General features: G+C 42.9%; 1 long non-coding RNA gene across 1 annotated transcript in view; it reads left to right on the top strand.

Moving 5' to 3' along the window:
- Positions 1-10,554: 10,554 nt before the first annotated feature.
- LOC141106547 (uncharacterized) overlaps positions 10,555-21,864 on the top strand; it is a 98,326-nt gene continuing 87,016 nt past the window's right edge. The window contains exons 1-2 of the long non-coding RNA XR_012235736.1: positions 10,555-10,697; positions 17,047-17,129. This is a non-coding gene — a long non-coding RNA (uncharacterized lncRNA). The remainder of the gene's footprint in view (positions 10,698-17,046; positions 17,130-21,864) is intronic.

The following is a 21,864-nucleotide window of genomic DNA, read 5'->3' as shown; positions in this document are numbered from 1 at the left end:
CTAAGAAATGCCTAATGCTTAATATTTCACTCACAAACATGGAATTGATCCCGGCTAGGGCTGCACTCCCATTCACATGGGCAGAAAAATCAATCCCATATCTTGGAATTCATTTAACAGCATCTCATTCTGACCTATTCTCAACCAATTATCCTCCTGTATTAAGACAGATCACAAATCTAATAAAACAATGGTCGCAACTTCCTTTATCCTGGATAGGGAAGATTAATGCAATCAAAATGACCATTCTACCCAAATTGCTTTATCTATTCAGAGTCCTCCCTATTCCAATTCCTTCCTATTTTTTGAGAATAGTACAAAAAAGAGCAACTTCGTTTATATGGGGCTCTTCTAAACCACGTATACCTATACACACGCTACATCTTCCCAAAAATAAAGGAGGCCTGGGATACCCTAATTTTACTAACTACTACAGAGCAGCACATTTGGCCAGTCTGTCCAAATACCATGCAAAACAGGAAATCCCATTATGGGTATTTATAGAGGCTTCAGAAAATGACCCACTATTAATATCAAATTTATTATGGCTTGATCCTAAAGACCGCTTTAAAATTCATAATCCCATAACTAAACACTTCTTATCTCTCTGGGATAAACTAAAAACCAAATATCAGTTACAATCTCCACACAATCCTCTCCTTTCTTTTATCAGAAATCCGGCCTTTTATCCGGCATGGATCTACCCAAATTCTTTTAAAGCTTGGACAACATCAGGCATTCAGACACTAAATGACTTCATAGCATCTAAATCATTCCTTTCATTCCCATCGCTTAGAGGAAAATATGATCTACCAAACTCTGAGATATTTAGATATCTCCAAATCAAAAATTTCTATACACCATTCCTAAAGGGGGATACACCATTATCCCAATTATCCATTTTTGAATCAATCTGTACAAAAGATCCATTTGCTAAAGGTACAATTTCATCACTTTATAATCAATTATATGGAGTAGCAAATCTTAATAGACCCTCTTACGTTCAGAGGTGGGAGGAGGACCTGGGACGAACTTTAGAAGACACGGACTGGTCTAACATATGGCTCACATCTAAGTCATCTTCACCCAACATCTTAGCACTGGAGACAAATTATAAAGTCCTAACTCGCTGGTACCTTGTACCTGCTAGAGTGGCAAAATATTCACCTAATACCTCAGCTCTTTGTTTTCGAGGATGCCCAGAAATAGGCACATATTTACACATATGGTGGACGTGCCCAGTAATCCAAACCTTCTGGAAGGAAGTCTTCGTGATTGCATCTAAAATATTTAAAAAAATAATACAACCAGATCCATATTTAACTTTACTTAATCTAAAACCGGAATGGTTAACACTCTCTCAATTCAAACTTATGATCCAACTAATAACGGCTGCAAAACAAACAGTGGCCAAGGCATGGAAATCTCCTACATTGGTACTAGCAGAAACAATTCACAGAATGAATAATACAATGTCCCATGCTAAGATGGTAGCCATCGATCAAAATCAAATTCCAAAATTTGAAAAACTTTGGAATCCTTGGATAAAACAACAGTTCCTGTCAAACTTCAATGACTCTGTCCTGTTGCCATGGTAACAGATTAAATGACTTACAGAGACACCCATTCTAAGGCTTCAAAGAGAACTAAAAAGAATAATAAACTGACGAGCGGGACAACCTTGTGGACCATACCTCTACCTTTCAACCCTTTTTCTTCTTTTTCTTTCCTTTTCTCCACCTTACGATTAAAGCTCATTATCAGAATTTATTTGACCTGTATACACTCTACTTGTAAACAATATGTATAGTAGGTATAAATCATTTAAATATCTACAAAAGTAACTAAGGAAATGATATATATCTTTAATTTAGGTTTACGTAAACCCAATGTTTAATATTTGAAATTTCATTATATTTACCTATAGAAACCCTACTGTAAAACAATGAGCTTACTTTATAGATCCTTGTAAACTTACTTTATGTATCTTTATAACATTGTATACTCAATAAACTTCTTTTGACAAGGAAAAAAAAAATTCTGGTGTCTCTTTGGCAGATTTTGGATGGAAATAAGGTTTCACACCACAGTGAGCAAACCTTAAGTGAAAAAGCCAAATTATAGTACACTCAGGCCAAGATTAACAATTTTTTTTTAGATAAAGCCTGGTATCTCTTTTGCAGACTTTGGATAGAAGGAACAGGTGCGGAAAAATTGGGCTTTCGGTGTTGGTGGTGCCTTCACACTGTAACCCTATAGAGGAACTCTTGATGAAAGCAATAATTGTTTTTCTGTAAAAAAAAAATTATATATATATATAAAAAATTAAATATATATATACATAACCTTTTAGAGGTACTTTTGATGAAAGCAAGAATTGGCCTTGCTGTAAAAAATTAAAATTTGACGCCCCTGTTAAACAGTTGTGGAAAAATTGGTCTTTGGGTGTTCTTGGTGCCTTCACCCTGTAACCTTCTTGAGGTACTCTTCATGAAAACAAGAATTGACCTTGCTGTAAAAAAATAAAATTCGACGCCCCTATAAAAACAGTTGTGGAAAAATTGGTCTTTGGGTGTCGGTGCCTTCACCCCATAACATTCTAGAGGTACTCTTGATGAAAGCAAGAATTGGTGTCAGGAGCCCAGGACCTGTGTTACTGCTTGGGTCACCTGCTGGAGGCTCTGTTGTGTTTAGAACCAAAGGGCAGTGGCGTAGCGTGAGTTGTCAGCACCCGGGGCAAATCAAGTAATTTGCGTCCCCTTACTTTTAGTACTCCCTTCCGTTAGTACAGTATTAAACCCCTTACCCCATAAGCACATGTATGTAATTTAAAAAATGCATCTGTGTCACTGCCTCCGCTCCCCCCCCCCCCCCACATCACCCCATGTATTATATATACACTGACCCCTCATCACCCCATGAATTACACACTGCCCCTCCATGTATTATGTATACACTGCCCCCCCCCCCATCACCCCATGTATTACACACTGCCCTCCCTCACCCCATGTGTTATATATACACTACCTTCCATATATTATATATACACACTAACCCCATACATTATATATACACACACTAACCCCCATATATTATACATACACACACTAACCCCCATATATTATACATACACACACTAACCCCCATTTATTATATATACACACACTAACCCACATATATTATATATACACAAACACTAACCCCCATATATCATATATACACACACTAACCCCCATATATTATACATACACACACTAACCCCCATATATTATATATACAGTAACCCCCATATATTATATATACACGCACTAACCCTCATATATTATACATACACACACTAACCCCCATATATTATATATACACTAACCCCCATATATAATATATACACACACTAACCCTCATATATTATACATACACACACTAACCCCCATATATTATATATACACAAACACTAACCCCCGTATAATATATATATATATATACACACACTAACCCCCATATATTATATGTACACACACACTAACCCCCATATATTATACATACACACACTAACCCCCATATATTATATATACAGTAACCCCAATATATTATATATACACAAACACTAACCCCCGTATATTATATATATATATACACACACACTAACCCCCATATATTATATGTACACACACACTAACCCCCATATATTATACATACACACACTATCCCCCATATATTATATATACAGTAACCCCCATATATTATATATACACGCACTAACCCTCATATATTATACATACACACACTAACCCTCATATATTATATATACACTAACCCCCATATGTTATATATACACACACACACTAACCCCCATATATTATATATATACACTAACCCCCATATATTATATATACACGCACTAACCTTTATATATGTTACATACACACACTAACCCCCATATATTATATATACACACACTAACTCCCATAAATTATATACACTAACCCCACCCATTACCCCATATATTTTATATACACTGAATTTTATGTATGTACACTGACTCCCCATATATTATATATACACTGGTCCCCATGTATCATATATACTAACTGACCCCCCCCCCCCATGTGTTAAACATACACTGACCCCCCTATGTATGATATGTAGACTGCCCCCCCACCCTCATGTATTTTATATATATATATATATATATATATATATATATATATATATATATATATATATATATACACACACACACTGCCCCCTCCATGTGTTATATATATACTGCCCCCCCCCCATCATCCCATGTACTATATATACACAGAATCCCATGTATGAAGCACAGAGCAGAACGCTCTGGGTACATGTTGGCAATTCTGGTTTCCCAGTCTGTGGGAATGTGCCCCCTTCCCAGGATGTGAAGTGTCCCAGAAGTGGTAGAAGAGCGGCACTTCAGATAAACTTTCTCCCTCCATCTCATTTCAGCCTGGCAGAGAAGGTGTCACCCCGGCCATCCCCATCCTACCTGATCGGTTTCCTATTCACTGCTGAGCCTTCTAGTCTCCAGCCACCCCGGCCCCAGCACGGCAGTACAAAGCCACCACTCACCTGGGCTCTTCTTGTATCCCATATGTGGGCTGCGGAGTGTGGTGGAAGCCTGCCCCGGCACAGCCAGCGATGAGACCTGGACAGCGAGGTGGGAGCAAACTGGTGATCAACCGCCAAAGCCAGCTCTGCTTGCCGCCGTCCCTACGCATTACTGAAGCAGCCAATCGCAGAGAGTGTCCATCGCTGAGGCCGGACAGCTGGGGAAGCTCCGGCAGCACAAGCACAGAAACATGGAGAGCGGCAGAGGCGGGCTGCAGACAGTGGCACACTCGGTACTCCCAGGTGTGGATGACAGTAGTCGGGATAGCGGGAGTCGGGATTTCTGTGCCTCTCTAGATATTGCGCCCGGGGCCACAGTCCCCCCCGCACCCCCCACGCTACGCCACTGCCAAAGGGTGTAGTTCCGGTGGCCACCAGCAGGTGTCTCCCATCAGATGGATCATACAGGTAATTAAGCTGCACCTGATAGGACTGCTGGGGGTATATAAGCCCGTCTTGCACTGAGGTCCAGTGCTTGAGTATTTTCCCTGCAAGCTGTGTCCCTGCCTAAGCCTGATCTGTTCCTGTTCCTTGTACCATGATCCGGAGACCTGTCCCCTGGAACCTGCTTTCTGCTGTCACTACTGGCTTCCTGCTCCCCTTGTCTCTTGTCTTTGCCTGTCTTTCTCATGTGTGTTCCCCTTGTATATAGTTAGTTAGGTATAGTTAGGTTATTTACTTAGGGTTTTCATTGTTACCTTTATATTCCACTTGTTTGATTTACTGGTGTTGTAATTGGATGTGTGTCATTTTCTTAATAAACATATTGTTTACTTATTCATCTGGTCCTGAATCCTTAAGGTGCAGCCAACTCATGCTGGATTCCTGCATGTGATATCCCTGACAATTGGCCTTGCTGTAAAAATTGACATCTGTCAAACAGTTGCGGAAAAAATGTTCTTTGGGTGTTGTTGATGCCTTCACCCCGTAACCTTCTAGAGGTACTCTTGATGAAAGCAAGAATTGGCCTTGCTGTGAAAAATGTAAATTTGATGCACCTGTCAAACAGGTGCGGAAAACTTGGTCCTTGGGTGTTAATTGTACTCATGAAGAGGGGATAGCCTATGGCTTACCTCTCCATAGGCTATCCCCTCTTCAGTCTATCATGAATGCTGCTGCCAGACTTATCCACCTTACCAACCGCTCAGTGTCTGCCAACCCTCTACTTCAAACCCTACACTGGCTCCCAATCACCCAGCGAATTAAATTCAAAATTCTAACCACAACATACAAAGCCATTCACAACTCTGCCCCAAGCTACATCACTAATCTTGTCTCCAAATATCACCCAAATCGACCTCTCCGCTCTTCTCAAGACCTCCTGCTTTCAAGCTCTCTCATCTCCTCCTCCCATGCTCGTCTCCAGGATTTCTCCAGAGCCTCTCCCAACCTCTGGAACTCGCTACCTCCATCTATCCGGCTATCCCCTACTCTTGCTACCTTCAGGCAATCCATGAAAACTCATCTCTTCAGGAAAGCCTATCACGTCTCCAACTAATCTCCTACCACTTCCACCAGCTCATTCACCACAGTTACAACCTTTTGTACCACCTGCCCCACCCTATTAGATTGTAAGCTCTTCTGAGCAGGGCCCTCTTAATCCTAACTGTATTGTCTCCCTTTTATATTGTAAATCGCTGCATAAACTGTTGGCGCTATATAAATCCTGAATAATAATAATAATAATGAAACCTATACCAAAAAATGACTTCCAGATAAAATCAACAACCACAAAGCTAGGCATCCTAGACAGTCTTGCAGAGATCTGAGATCCCAATAACACTTAATCAGTGACATCCGCACCAGGGACTTGATAGCTGCTGCTAATCCAGGACTGATTAATTTTTACAAATGTCAGATGGCCAACGGAGTCTGTGGACAGACGCGCTCTTTTATCTGTCACAAAACCTCCGGCAGCACTGAATGCTTATTTGGAAAGCACGCTGGATGCAGGGCAGCCCAGCAGCTCAATTGCATACTTGGCAATTTCAGTGGTCAGTGGTCTATTCTCATGACCCAGAAACCCAGTGGATAGTCTGCTGGAAAGCTCTCCATGTCTGTTTTTGTCCCTAGATAATCTTCCACCATTTGAAGCAGACGCTGCTGATGGGATGTTAAAGCTGACATCCCTGGACACCAAGGACTAAAAACATTGAAATGCATTACTGACGTGGCCCCCTTCCCCACCGCTCCTCCTTTGACAAACAGAAACCTCAAAACTAGCTTTTCCATGACACTGTAACCTACCAGAGTCTGGAAAGGCATTACATAAACTCCTCTTTAAGGTGTCCTCAAGAAGGAGGGTTGCCAACCAATAATGATCCTTAAAAAGTGATTGGATACCTAGAATTGGCAACCTATGAATGAGGAATATGCAAATGAAGCTTCCCCTTGAAGGTGAACAAGTCACAAAAGTTGGAAAAATATATAAAAGGTGGCGCTAAGCATATACAAGTGAATATACAGTATATATCATGAACATATATCACTGCAAAAAAACACATATTGATGAACATATAGCAAGCTAAAAAGTCCATTAGTGATAGTGTTCCCAACACCAAAAAAATGCTTTAAAAAGAAGCTTCTAGTTCTTCAACCACAGGTGCTCAATGGAAAGGTGACAACTCACCACAGGTGTTTGACCACTTTTTAAGGTAGGTCAAATTACGCATTTGGAATAACAAATTGATTCCCACTGCCAAAACCACTCTGCTCTAATGGACCCTCCGGATGAAGCTAGGGCATAAAAATTGAGACAAGAGGGAAAGGCTCATAATGTAGTATATTTATTAAAATTTAAAAGCAATGACAAAGTAGTAGCTTGCACTCACATGTAAAAGTGCCTGCCTGGCACTAGGGAAAACAGTGTGTGCGGATCTGGCTGGTTCCTAACGCAATAGCGTGCATTCCACGTCCCACTCGTAGGGGTAAAGCCTGGAAGACCCGGAAGTGACGAAGCCTTTACTCCGACGTACGTTTCGCCATAAATGGCGTCTTCAGGAATGATTCTTAGCCTTGATGCCACAAATTCTCGGGTCCTTTCGCAGGCTTTGAAGAATAAGGAAGCCCATGCATCGCAAGTTTGCAGAGGCATGAGAAGCAGAGTCTTCGGGGTCACTGAGGGTTACAGTGTCTAGAACTGCCTCCTCCCAGCCACGTACTACTTCCAAGGGTTCTGGGGACAGAAAGCCATCTCTTAAGGTTTGATGTATGCCTTCCTCTTCTTCAAAGCCTCCAAAACTGCCAGTCCTCCTCCTCCCTCTATTTTTTAGGTGTTCTGTAGCGTCGCAAGAATGATGTCTGCATAAAGCCTTGAGAGGAAAGGAAGTCCTCCTCTTCCTCCCGCTGCTCTGCCTCAAGTGCCCTGTCCATAATGGCATGCAGAGTATGCTTCCACAGGAACACGAGAGGGATTGTGTCACTGATGCATGCATTGTCACAGCTTCCAATCCTTGTCGCCTCCTTAAATGGTGACAGTACAGAGCATGCATCCTGTATCTGTACGTACGTACATACAGGTACCTGTATGTACCTGTTTTAAGAAATGCTGCAACCCCAAATTGAGGACATTTGCATGGCACGTGTGTGAACTTTCGGCAGACAGAAGGCTACTGCATGGCATCTTTAAGCCTGACTTGTTGATTTGCCCCTTGAATGCTTGGGGGGTACTTGAGCTTCATAGGACAGTCCAGTAGAGAAGGGCATGAAGGAGGGGATTGGAGCTGACTGATCTCGCAGCATCACCACTAGCTGTATGGAGATGTGGCCGCAAAACAAGCTCCAGCACTGAGACCTGTCCTGCATCCTTACTAGTTGCAAGCAGAGTTACCCAGTGTGCTGTGAACAAAATACATCGCCCCTGACCATGCTTGCTTGACCACGAGTCTGCAATAAGGTGGACTTTGCAGGTGACTGCCTTGCCCAAGGATTGCCTTCAACGTGATGGTACAGAGCTAAAATGGCTTTACATGAAAATAAATGACGACTGGGAACCTGCCATTGTGGTACAGCACATTCTGCAAATTCACAAAATCAGACAGAATCCACCAGATGGAAAGGCAGGAGTTGTAAAGCCAACAATGAGGACAAGCTAGAATCAAGTAATGGCTATGCATCCTCAAGAAGCAAGTGGCTGACGCTGTGTTCAAATAATTCAGCTGACTTCTCCATGCTTGATGCTGCGGCTATGACCGGAGTAACTGTGGACAAGGGGGCAGAATAAGCTGCTCTGGCAGCTGTGTGAACTGCGCACTAGTGCCAGCTTGGGTCATAGAGGATGAGGAGGATGAGGATGGTTTAGTAAGCCAGTCCACTACCTTCTCTGTATGCTATGGCTGGATGGAACGGACAACATCACTAAACAGAGACAAAGGTGCCCTGCTCGAGGATGGAGCATATCTACCTTTGCCTGTGGACACACATGCTGCTGGTCCTCTCATAGTGGCATGGGAACAACTGCCTCTCCTTGTTGGCCTCCCAGACATGATGGGGGAGACTTATTATCCAAATTTTATAGATACTGGGAAATGTGTAATTGGATGCACTTTATTCAATGAAAAGTGATGTTTGGTGCACTTTAAATTGAGGACTGATGCTGACAGAATTGTAAATACTATAAAAAAATAAAAAAGGGGGACACGAGTGTCGCAGTCAGAAAAACTGCAGCTGACAATTAAAAAAAAAAAAAAAAGGGGGCAGGCAGGGGACAAAAAAAAAAAAAACGTGCAGCAACCCCCCTTAAAAAAAGATATACAGCACTAAATGTTATGTAAAGCTGTGTTAACCATTTGCCGACCATGTAACGCAGATATACTGCGGCACAATGGCACTCCTGGGCGAAATCCCGTATGTCCTACCCGTTTCCGGCCACCAGAGGGTGCACGTGCCCACTACACGGTGGGGGACTCGATGCGCGTGATCACCGCCAGCCACACACGATCATGTGCATGAGCGCCAGCACGGGGACTTGTGTGTGTGTGCTGTTTTTTGTTTATAGCACAAAAAATAAAAACCGCAGAGGTGATCAAATACTACCAAAAGAAAGCTATATTTGTGGGGAAAAAAGGACGCAAATTTCGTTCAGGTACATCGGCGAAGGACCGCACAATTGTCAGTTAAAGCGACGCAGTGCCAAATTGTAAAAAGTGCTCTGGTCAGGAAGGAGGTAAAATCTTCCGGGGCTGATGCAGATAAACACTACAATGCATTAATACACTACACTCACACACTATTCTCACACACTATACTAATGTGACACTAACACTCTACACTCAGAGTCAAATGTTAGGTACAATAAAGCTGTGTTAAACACTGCACTACTGTACACTAACACACTACACTGACACACTATTCTCACACATTATACTAATACTACATTTACACTCTACACTAACTTTTGCTTGAACTGTTCGCCCATTTCTATTGTTGACCCTTATTGACATAGTTACACAGTTAATCTGTTTGAAAAAAGACACAAGTCCATCCAGTTCAAACAATAGAAGGGGAAAAACATTACAGTCCTATATACACAATCCTATACCACAGTTGATCCAGAGGATCAAAGTCACTTAAATCCCCATTGTTCCCCATTCTGATGCTCTATTTGATATTCAGCAAGTCGTCTTCACTACGCTTAGATGCCTAATTGTATTAAGTTCCGGCCATGTGATTGGCTGATTAGCAATTTGTGCTATCAAGCAATTGAACAGGTGTAGTGGCTGGTGAGTGTATAAAGCAAAGCAAAAATATGGGCTGGAATTCCTCTTAAATTGCTTTTACATTAAAACTTTCTAAATAGTAGATCAGGAGATAACTGCTGACTGGGTGCTGATATTTGTCCCACCTGGAGGCTAGAAGGTAAATATTTGAATCAATCCATGTGGTAAAATGTTTGTGAGAAAAGAAAGATGTGACTTCTAAATTGAACTTTAATTCAAATTTCTGTGTACTCAACTTCTTTGTCTTTTATTATATAAGCCAACTCCGTTCTTTGTAGGGTAGACCTTCACTGAAGTCCAGTCTACTCCACTTCCAGCCTTCTTCATTCTCAGCACCAACTGAATTACCCGGTAAGGATAATCTTGAAATATCGTTATCATAATATTATTCTTAATATAATTATTGATAAGGAAAGATACCTTGGTATTCAGATTTCAGATAAAGTTTAAATGACTCCTCTGTTTTATTTGTATTTTAAATGATAGCAAGGTTCCTCATATCACTTTTACCATAATGGATTATTTTGCACAATGAATGTTTTCGATCATTTCTTTTCCCAAGTTTCTTCAAGCTTTAACTGCATTTGATATGTAAAAGAGGAATCCATTATTTTAGGTATAATGGTTGCTATAGGGGCAGGGCCAGATCTAGCCTGTCCGATGTGGGGGTGCAATAAAAAAATGTAAGGGGACAGAGGATGGGAGGTCAGCAGGGAAAAGTACAGGGGTCAGCAGTGCAAAGGATAGGATCAGCAGTTTGTAGGCCAGTGTACTGGGGCTATTCGTTTTTAGGACAGCATACAGGGGTCAGCTGGACAGTGTATAGTGAGTCGGCAAGGGAGTGCACAGGAAAGAGAGAGGACAGGGGTCACTACTGGAAAGAGAAAGGACAGGGGTCACTACTGGAAGGAGAGAGGACAGGGGTCACTACTGGAAGGAGAGAGGACAGGGGTCACTACTGGAAGGAGAGAGGACAGGGGTCACCGCTGGCAGGAGAGAGGACAGGGGTCACTGCTGGCAGGAGAGAGGACAGGGGTCACTGCTGGCAGGAAAGAGGACAGGGGTCACTGCTGACAAGAGAGAAGACAGAGGTCACTGCTGGCCAAAAAGAGGACAGGGGTCACTACTGGAAAGAGAGAAGACAGGGGTCACTACTGGAAGGAGAGAGGACAGGGGTCACTACTGGAAGGAGAGAGGACAGGGGTCACTACTGGAAGGAGAGGACAGGGGTCACTACTGGAAGGAGAGGACAGGGGTCACTGCTGGCAGGAGAGAGGACAGGGGTCACTACTGGAAGGAGAGAGGACAGGGGTCACTGCTGGCAGGAGAGAGGACAGGGGTCACCATTGACACAGCTTGAGCACAGGCAGCAAGATTTCTTCGGCTCTTCTCCACACAGCACAGAGCTGTAATCCAATTCTCTCTCACACAGCTATGATCTGCACTGTGTGTAGCCGGTGACTATATTGTACTTCTGACCTGTGAAATTCCCAGGTCAGAACAGCGGTGTGTCTGTAGTCACCAGCTGATCACAGTGCAGTGCACATAGCTGTGTGAGAGAGAGAGTTGGATTTCAGCTCTGTGCTGTGTGGAGAAGAGCCACACAGAGAAGAGGGTTGTGAGAAGAAAGGTTTGGGGGGTGCAACTGAAATCTAGGGGGGTGCAGCCAGTGCCAGGATAAGGTCATTCAGCACCCAGGGCAAAGATGCCAAACTGCACCTCCTCCTCCTCGTTTATGAAGTGCAAGCTTAGGAGATCCTACACCCAGCAGTTACTTGCTTGTCAAAATCACTGCCGCTGTCATTACTACTGTAGGCCTTGTAATAGAAGGTAGGCGCCCCCATTCCTGCAGTAAACCATTGCACCCAGCCCTTGTCCCAGCCCTGGGCACAGCCCACCTCAGCATCCCCCCTAGATCCGGCCATGTATAGAGCTATGGTCAACCAAAAGTATAAAATACCTGTTTGGAAAGAATGATAACCTGCCCGCTCATGTCTGCATGACTTTTTTTTATATCAATTTATGATGTAGATCTACACATGTGGACTCTTGTAAGCTCTCTAGACTGTATTTAGCTTAACAGTTAAAGTTCACACAGCTCTGAATCATATAGCTTTTCAATAGAATAATACCATTTACTTGTTAGATCTTATTAGTTTGATCCCCATCTAATGTTCTTGCTCATACTGTATATCTATATACAAATAACAAGTGACAACCTCCGTAAAAATTAGTGCATCCTTCCCCCCAGACCCTTCCTAACCCCCAACCCAAACCCCCACCCCACTCAAACCCAGATAGCCCACCCCTACCCTCTCCTCTATTGAAACCCTATTCCCCCTCTCTGTAACAATGTGAATGCTGGTGTCCTAACAAAAGTCCCACCAGGTTGGTAACCTCTGCAGAGGATTGTTGATAACTAGTTGCTCTATACCAGATAGTCCACTACTCTCAGTGTAATACTCCTCTCACATGCGCCGGGTCCAATCTGTTGTAAATAGTGATAGGCTCGGGCGTGTTCAAATCGAACACCCCGAGGAGGCTGTCACTGCACACTGCCAATCATAGGCAGTGAGGCATTTCCCAACCAGCAGCTGCACATACACACGCTGGCTATGATTGGCGGTGTGCAGTGCCGGGTTACTGGCGGGTTAGATCCAAGCCCATTCCTAACCTTTTTCCCTGAAAATAAGACCTAGCGTGATTGTCAGTGATGGCTGCAATATAAGCCCTACCCCCCAAATAAGCCCTAGGCTGTTTCCCAGAAAATAAGCCCTACCCTGAAAACAAGACCTAAAGGACTTTAACTAGGGCTTATGAGGGGGGTAGGGCTTATATTGCAGCCATCACCAACAATCACGCTAGGTCTTATTTTCGGGGAAACAGGGTAGGTGTAAATTACTGATAGAATGTAGTGAAGGCTAATCAACCTTCAGCAGTTATGGGGTATAGCATAGATACTGTGGTGATAAGCATAAGCTGTAGAGGTATTGTGTGCAATCTTCATATACCAGGAAACTGCAATGAATCCAATATGGTTGTCACAGGTTTATGAAGGTGTCTTATAAATATTAAGCTGAGTCCAGCTTGCTAGTGATTGAATCAGCTGACCCTTTGTGGTTTAAGCAGCTGATTGATCTTCAGCTAAATTACTGGATTATTCCCACACAGCCTGTCATTGCATTAGTAGTGCAGTACTCTATACAGCCATCACAAAGACCTTCCACTGACAGAGTCCTAACCTAATGCAAGAGAAAGCAACAACCACACAACATGTCCATAAAGCCTGTAGCTTCTCATCTTCAACATATATATGAACTGTGCTGCACTGGATATGGCCAGGGTGTAACAGCCTGCAGCTACATATGTAGCTCATGGGAAGCATGCAGATGCTGGGCATAAGCAATGTTCATATAAACACCAATATATGGCTCATGATACAATAGTCCTCGTGTCCTGCTTCCTGCAGACATGAGGGTGGTGCAATCAAAGTAATAGTGTGTGTTGATGGGACGTCCATGCAGTATAGCGAGGTATCCTGGCTGAACATTCACACCAGCATGCACTCCAGTGTGACACAAGGTCTCCCAACAGTGAGAGGGTGGTGGTGGGGGGGTTGTTCTAGTCTGCAGAGGTAACCAACCTGGTGGGACTTTTGTTAGGACTCCAGTATTCACATCATTAGAGAGAGGGAGGAATTGAGTTTTGGTAGTGGTGAAGGTAGAGGTGGACTAACTGGGTTTGGGTGGGTGGGGGCTTAGGGGGTAGGAAGGGTCTGGGGGGGGGGATGCACTCATTTTTAAGGGGGTTTTGTCACTGGTTATTTTTATATGGATATACAGTGGGGACGGAAAGTATTCAGACCCCCTTAAATTTTTCACTCTTTGTTATATTGTAGCCATTTGCTAAAATCATTTAAGTTCATTTTTTCCTCATCAATTTACACACAGCACCCCATATTGACAGAAAAACACAGAATTGTTGACATTTTTGCAGATTTATTAAAAAAGAAAAACTGAAATATCAAATGGTTCTAAGTATTCAGACCCTTTGCTGTGACACTCATATTTTTAACTCAGGTGCTGTCCATTTCTTCTGACCATCCTTGAGATGGTTCTACGCCTTCATTTGAGTCCAGCTGTGTTTGATTATACTGATTGGACTTGTTAAGGGAAGCCACACAAATCTCTATATAAGACCTTACAGCTCACAGTGCATGTCAGAGCAAATGAGAATCATGAGGTCAAAGGAACTGCCTGAAGAGCTCGGAGACAGAATTGTGGCACGGCACAGATCTGGCCAAGGTAACAAAAAATTTTCTGTTGCACTTAAGGTTCCTAAGAGCACAGTGGCCTCCATAATCCTTAAATGGAGGACATTTGGGATGACCAGAACCCTTCCTAGAGCTGGCTGTCCAGCCAAACTGAGCTATCGGGAGACAAGAGTCTTGGTGAGAGAGGTAAAGAAGAACCGAAAGATCACTGTGGCTGAGCTCCAGAGATGCACTTGGGTGAAAGTTGTAGAAAGTCAACCATCAATGCAGCCCTCCACCAGTCGGGGCTTTATGGCAGAGTGGCCCGACGGAAGCCTCTCCTCAGTGCAAGACACATGAAAGCCTGCATGGAGTTTGCTAAAAACACCTGAAGGACTCCAAGATTGTGAGAAATAAGATTATCTGGTCTGATAAGACCAAGATAGAACTTTTTGGCCTTAATTCTAAGTGGTATGTGTGGCAAGCACCAGGCACTGCTTTTCACCTGTCCAATACAGTCCCAACAGTGAAGCATGGTGGTGGCAGCATCATGCTGTGGGGGTGTTTTTCAGCTGCAGGGACAGGACGACTGGTTGCAATCGAGGGAAAAATGAATGCGGCCAAGTGCAGGGATATCCTGGACAAAAACCTTCTCCATAGTGCTCAGGTCCTCAGACTGGGCCAAGACAATGACCCTAATCACACAGCTAAAATAAGGAAGGAGTGGCTTCACAACAACAATGTGACTGTTCTTGAATGGCCCAGCCAGAGCCCTGACTTAAATCCAATTGAGCATCTCTGGAGAGACCTAAAAATGGCTGTCCACCAACGTTTACCATCCAACCTGACAGAACTGGAGAGGATCTGCAAGGAGGAATGGCAGAGGATCCCCAAATCCAGGTGTGAAAAACTCGTTGCATCTTTCTCAAAAAGACTCATGGCTGTATTAGATCAAAAGGGCGCTTCTACTAAATACTGAGCAAAGGGTTTGAACACTTAGGACCATGTGATATTTCAGTTTTCTTTTTTTATAAATCTGCAAAAATGTCAACAATTCTGTGTTTTTCTGTCAATATGGGGTGCTGTGTGTACATTAATGAGGAAAAAAAATGAACTTAAATGATTTTAGCAAATGGCCTGCAATATAACAAAGAGTGAAAAATTTAAGGGTGTCTGAATACTTTCCATCCCCACTGTATGTCCCATGATCATTAAAGACTCTCTCTTGTGGTTTTCTGAAGTGTTGATTTTTTGGATGCACCTCCCCTACATTTTTGGGTTTAGGCACCATAGCCATTTACACTCCCAGAGATCTATTTTTTTGTGGGTTTCTGTAGTCCTGTAATAAGTACCTGTCCTGTTGGTAGGTTGATCAGAGGTCCTTTGTTGAACTTTATTTTTGCTACTTCTTAAACTTTGAAGAAATAGACTTTAAGAATGAGAAGTGTATAAAGACAAAAGGTACTGCTTTACTTGTATAAAAAATGGGTTTAACATTTTTCTGAGTAAGCAAATAAAACAAAATATAAACCCTAATTAACATAAAGGTATAGTAGAAACAAAAAATCTTGTGCAGATTTGTGGAAATGTCTGTCCAGATGTTAGAGAACTATACTGGTACAGAGCAGATATTTGTACCACATGATGTATATAAATGTTTGTTACCAATGTCACTTAATTCCAACATCAATCATTTGACTCAAATGTTATTACAAATCTTAAAATAGTTATATGAAAAATATTATTCTTTCATCCCTTATTAGGAAACAGTACAGTAGAAAGATTGCATTCATAAGTTATATACCTTATAATGATCAATTATTTTCACATAATCTCAATAGTCTCATTCTCCATCTCTCCAAACCTGGAACAGAGACCATTATCTGGGGACTCTAATCATTCATACAAGAAATACCCTAAAGAAACCCTTAGTCCAGTTAGTAAAGATTCATATACAGTAAAACGATTTTCAATCTAACATCATTTAGCATTGTTTAGGTGAGGACCAGAGTGGGTAGACAAGGTGAGGCAAGAGGCATCCCTGTTTAGGATAGAAATCCCTGAAAACTATAGATACTGGAGATTGGAACTTGGGTTTTTGTGAACCAGCTCCAATGGTATCTGAGAACCTGCTGTGCTCTTCCTTTTGTATTATTGAGGAATAAGATCAAATTCCCTTAATCATTGTTTTATCCATGGGTAGCCAGATCATAAAAGGTCTGGAAAGCCTCAAGCAAATCCATGTCATTAACAACACTCAACCTGCCAATAATGGGTGCCAGTCATGCGTGATCCCTTTAGAACAAATGAACATTGGCCCTTTTACCGTATTGGAAAAAACATTTTATGTGTGCCTTACATTAATATGGTTTAACATTAATATACTTTTTTTAGCCATATTTTCAATGTTGTCTTCTTTTTCTTTCAATCAATCCAAATAATCCACAGAGCCCAAAGATGTTCACCTTGAAGAAATCCCTGTTACTCCTTTTCTTCCTTGGGACCATCAACTTATCTCTCTGTGAGGAAGAGTAAGTATGTTAAGACTTTTTTAAAAAAAAGTATAGACTTTTAAAGCTTCAAGTGGTTCTAAAATCTAAGTATGTTTTACCTTAACGCATTCTCTACATTAAGATGCCCAACTCCCCACTATAATATCCACAGCAACCGCACTTATGGGCCTGCTTCAATACTATATACCCCTTAACCCAAATATCCAATTATCAAATGTGGGAATATAAAAAATGTACAGCTGTTCACCACATGTAGCCCTGTACATGTATTCAACAAAGTATTAAAAGATTAAGAGCCACACTTGGCATAAATCCTATATAAATCCACCCCAAAGGACCTTGTTCCTATGTTGATGGGGACAAAGGCATCATCCCCACAACCGTTGGCCGTGGTTGTGGGGGTCTGCGGGCAGGGGGCCCCGAGATCCTGCCCCCCGCTACCCATTCGCCAAAAAAGGGTCAAAAACAAATAAAAACTATTTTTGACAATTCCTTTATTAAAAAATAAAAAAGTGTCCCCCCCATGTAAATCCATCGTCAATCACCCTGCACCCGGAAAAAAAAAAAAAACTCTTCCCCCCCGTTGGCCGCCTACTGCTGGCTAAGCCGTTTGACATTTCTTATCTAAGTAAGGAGCAGAGCCACCTGGCGACGTCACCTGGTGGCACCGCCCCCTTCTGCCTTCATGGACTGGCCCATGCTGGGTCGGCAACATCACAAGGGGGCGGTGCCACCAGGTGATGTCGCCAGGTGGCTCCGCCCCTTACCTATATAAGAAATGTTAATCGACTTAGCCTGCAGTAGGCGGCCAGCCTTCATAAACAGCAGGCGCAATTTTGTTTTTTATTTTTCCGGTGCGGCATGATTGACGATAGATTTACATCAGGGGACACTTTTTTTATATTTTAATAAAAGAATTGTCAAAAACTGTTTTCATTTTTGACTATTTTTGGTGAATAGGTAGGGGTACTATGTACCCCATACTCATTCACATGAGTGGGTGGGGTCTTGGGGCCTCCTTGTTAAAGGGGGCTTCCAGATTCCAATAAGCCCCCTGCCTGGAGACCCCCACAACCATCGGCCATGGTTGTGGGGATGAGGCCCTTGTCCCCATCAACATGGGGGCAATGTGCTTTGGGGTGGGGTGGGGAGCTCACTCGTCCCCCCTTTCCTGACCTGCTATGTCTGGATAAGGGTCTGTTATAGATTTTGGGGAGGACCACACGCCTTTTTTTTTTTGTTTTGTTTTTTTGTTATTTAGGCGTGGGGTTCCCATTAAAATTCATATCAGATCTGAAGGGCCTGCAAATTTGGGTGTAGGACGAATGGGCCGAACAGCCAATGTTTGGCCCGAACTCATGCCCGGGGCGCGGGGCAGTGCGGCTCCCGTTCTGGGACGCTGTCATATGATGGCGTCCCAGAACAGTTGCCCCTGTGCACCCATAGGGGCAGCAAGCGTGGGCATGCCGTGTTGCTAGGACACGGCGCAACCCCGATGTCTGTAAAGAGCCGTGTTTGTGGCTTTTTAACCATGTGATCGGCTGTGTCCAATCACAGACGATCACATGTAAAAATGGAGATGCCGGTAATCGGCGCTCCTCGACTCACACTGACAGAGTGTGTGGTGAGGAGAGCCAGTCAGCGGCATCTCCTCTCAGGGGGACATCTACGCATGTAATCAGGGCACTGATCATCAGTGCCCTGATTACAATATAGCACCAACAATGTCAATAATCAGTGCCCACCATTGCCAGCAATCAGTGCCACCAATCAGTGCCCATTAGTGATGCCAATCAGTGCTGGCTATCAGTGCCGCCTATCTGTGCTGCCCAATAATGCCCATCACTGCTGTCAATCACTGCTGTCCATCAATGCCCATCAGTACCGCCTATCCATGCCACCTAACAGTGCCCATAAGTGCGGCAAATAAGTGGCACCTAATCAGTGCCCATAAGTGCCGCCTCATCAGTGCCCATAAGTGCCGCCTCATCAGTGCCCACCAGTTCAGCCTATCAGTGCTGCATCATCAGCGCACATCAGTGAAGGAGAAGAATTACTTAGTTACAAAATTTACTGACAGAAACTAAGTAAAAAAAAAAAAAATTTTTTCAAAATTTTTGGTCTTTTTTATTATCTATTTTTTTAGTAAAAAATAAAAAAACCAGCACTGATTAAATACCACCAAAAGAAAGCTCTATTTTTGTGAAGAAAATAATAAAAATGTAATCTGGGTACAGTGTAGCATAACCGCGCAATTGTCATTCAAAGTGTGACAGCGCTAAAAGCTGAAAAATGGCCTGGGCAGGGAGGGGGTGTAAGTGCCCTGTAGGCAAGTGGTTAAGCGGCGCTTTTCGGCTGCTAGCGGGGCGCTTTTAACCCCTGCTATTGGTCTAAGAAGGGGTTAAAAATGCTGTGCTGCCCATTCATTGCAATGGGCAGGACCGGTTTGGGAGCGCTGTATTCAGTTCTCCCAAACCGCCCCAAAGATGCTGCTTGCAGGACTTTCTCTAACGTCCCGCAAGTAAAAGCACTCGGGCTTTCATATTCAGGCAGCATCGGAGGCAATTTTCAGGCGCTTTACAGGCGCTATTTCTAACACTAAAACACCTGAAAACTGCCTCAGTGTGAAGAGGGTCTAAGAGATTCAAGTTTGTTACATCCCGCTGTGCCGTATTCCTTCACCATGTTACTGTGATCATAGAATAGTAATCAACGTGGTCTAAAAATACACATTTGTGGTCCCAGCGAAATACGGTTATTGTGTAATAATCAATGTTGGTTTATTTACCGATAATCGTGTCTTCTCCCAGGAGAGATGCTGATCAAGAAGAAAGAAGAGATGATCCAGGTGAAAGGGATGTTCAAGTAGAAAAACGATTTCTTTTTCCACTTATTACATCGTTTCTCAGTAAATTTTTGGGAAAATAACCAGAAATGTTGAAACTTTGAAAATGGAATTGGAAATCATCTGATGTGGAATATTATTTGGCTAAATGCTCAACAGATGTCTTATAAAAATAAATAAATATGTTGCATATACTGTGTTTTCTTCTTTTTTATTATTTTTATATGATGAACCTAATTTAGTTGAGGAAATAATGTCCTTGGAGCACTTCCCAGGGAATGTAATCATTTATCGACTTTCAGTTGGATTCAGCCGCCCCCCTGATCCGGATAGATCCTCCACCTTATCCAATCACGATAAAAGCATACAGAATTGATCAGTCCACACTTAGGTCTCATGTACTCTGGTTTCTTCTAAATGCTGTTAATCCCGACAGGAGAAAATCAGAATTATAAACTCATCTAAGCTGCATTTTTTCAAAACAGTTTAGGTGAATTTAGCAGAGTTTAAAGTTTGGGAGTTTATTTATTTAATTGGCCAGAAGTTTCATTTATTCTGGCCATTGAAATAAATAAACGCTGAAGTGCTAAATCATGCGTTTAACAGCGTCCAGCATTTTTGAATGTGATTTTAGGGTGTACAGAAAACAGCCTATATGTGTGTTCATGGACACATAAGATAACATAGAGGGGAGTTTAAGGGCAGAAAAAAAAATACAGCAGTGTACATGAGACCTTATGCCGTGTACATACGGCCAGACTTGCCAATGGGCTAAACTCCGTCTGCATTTCCAATGGAAATATTTACAACAGAAAGATTTGGCAGGTGCAGTTAGCCTGCCCACCACTAGATGGCGCAGTTCCCACTATAGTATGGTAAGGGAAAGTTGTAATTGGAGGTTGGCTCCTTTTTAGGAAAGTCCCTCCTCTAGTGATGTCATGGGTGTAGTGAGTGCCAAGAAAAATGTCAGTGTAGGAGGGGCCCAAGGTAGATGGGGCGTGGGCATGAGATACTCCAGTACTGCTGAGGATGTAGTCCCTGCAGAGCTGAACTAAAGGGCCCTTTTGAGGGCTGATGCCCCAGGCAAGGTGGTACAGGACATGGGAGGAATAGCTCTAGTCGTCCTATCCCCCCCCCCGACATTCTTCTGTGGGACCTGCAGTGAGGGGCTTAAAGCCGTAGTGGACTCAGAATTGAAATATTTCTGACTTATAATCCTTACTATTAAATATATATGTTGCTGTTTCTACAGTTGTGCTAACCTTTTCCGTTTTCCTGCAATCCAGGCTGGAGCACTGCAATATAGGGTTGCCGCCTTTTTCTCAAGCCAAAACCGAAACGCTTAAGCAGCGCAAGCCAATTTTTTTTTTTTTAGTACATTAAATTCATTACCTCTGTACAAAGCACTGCACAGCAATTTTGTTATGTAGTATACACTATACATGCATTTTTGTGATTAAATAACATTTCAAATCATGTGGAATTAATCACAAGAGTCTCCCTTTACATCAGAGTCAACAGAGTTTCCCTTTAGATCTGAATCCGCAGCGTTTCCCTTTACATTTGATTCTGCAGGAGAGGAGTGTGGAGGGGATGATGGAGGCAGTATGTACAGGAAAGGAGTGTGGAGGGGATGATGGGCCAGAATGTACAGGAGAGGAGTGTGGAGGGGATGATGGGGCAGTATGTACAGGAGAGGAGTGCGGAGGGGATGGTGGGGGCAGTATGTACAGGAGAGGACTGCGAATGGGATGATGGGGGCAGTATGTACAGGAGAGGAGTGTGGAGGGTATGACAGTCAGCAGTATGTACAGGAGAGGAATGTGGAGGGGATTATAGAGGCAGTATGTACAGGAGAGAAGTGTGAAGGGGATGGTGGGGACAGAATGTACAGGATAGGAGTGTGGA

This window comes from Aquarana catesbeiana, linkage group LG08 (genome assembly GCF_042186555.1).
Source record: "Aquarana catesbeiana isolate 2022-GZ linkage group LG08, ASM4218655v1, whole genome shotgun sequence".
In the NCBI taxonomy this organism is placed as follows: Eukaryota; Metazoa; Chordata; class Amphibia; order Anura; family Ranidae; genus Aquarana; species Aquarana catesbeiana.
This window is presented reverse-complemented; position numbering and strand designations above follow the sequence as displayed.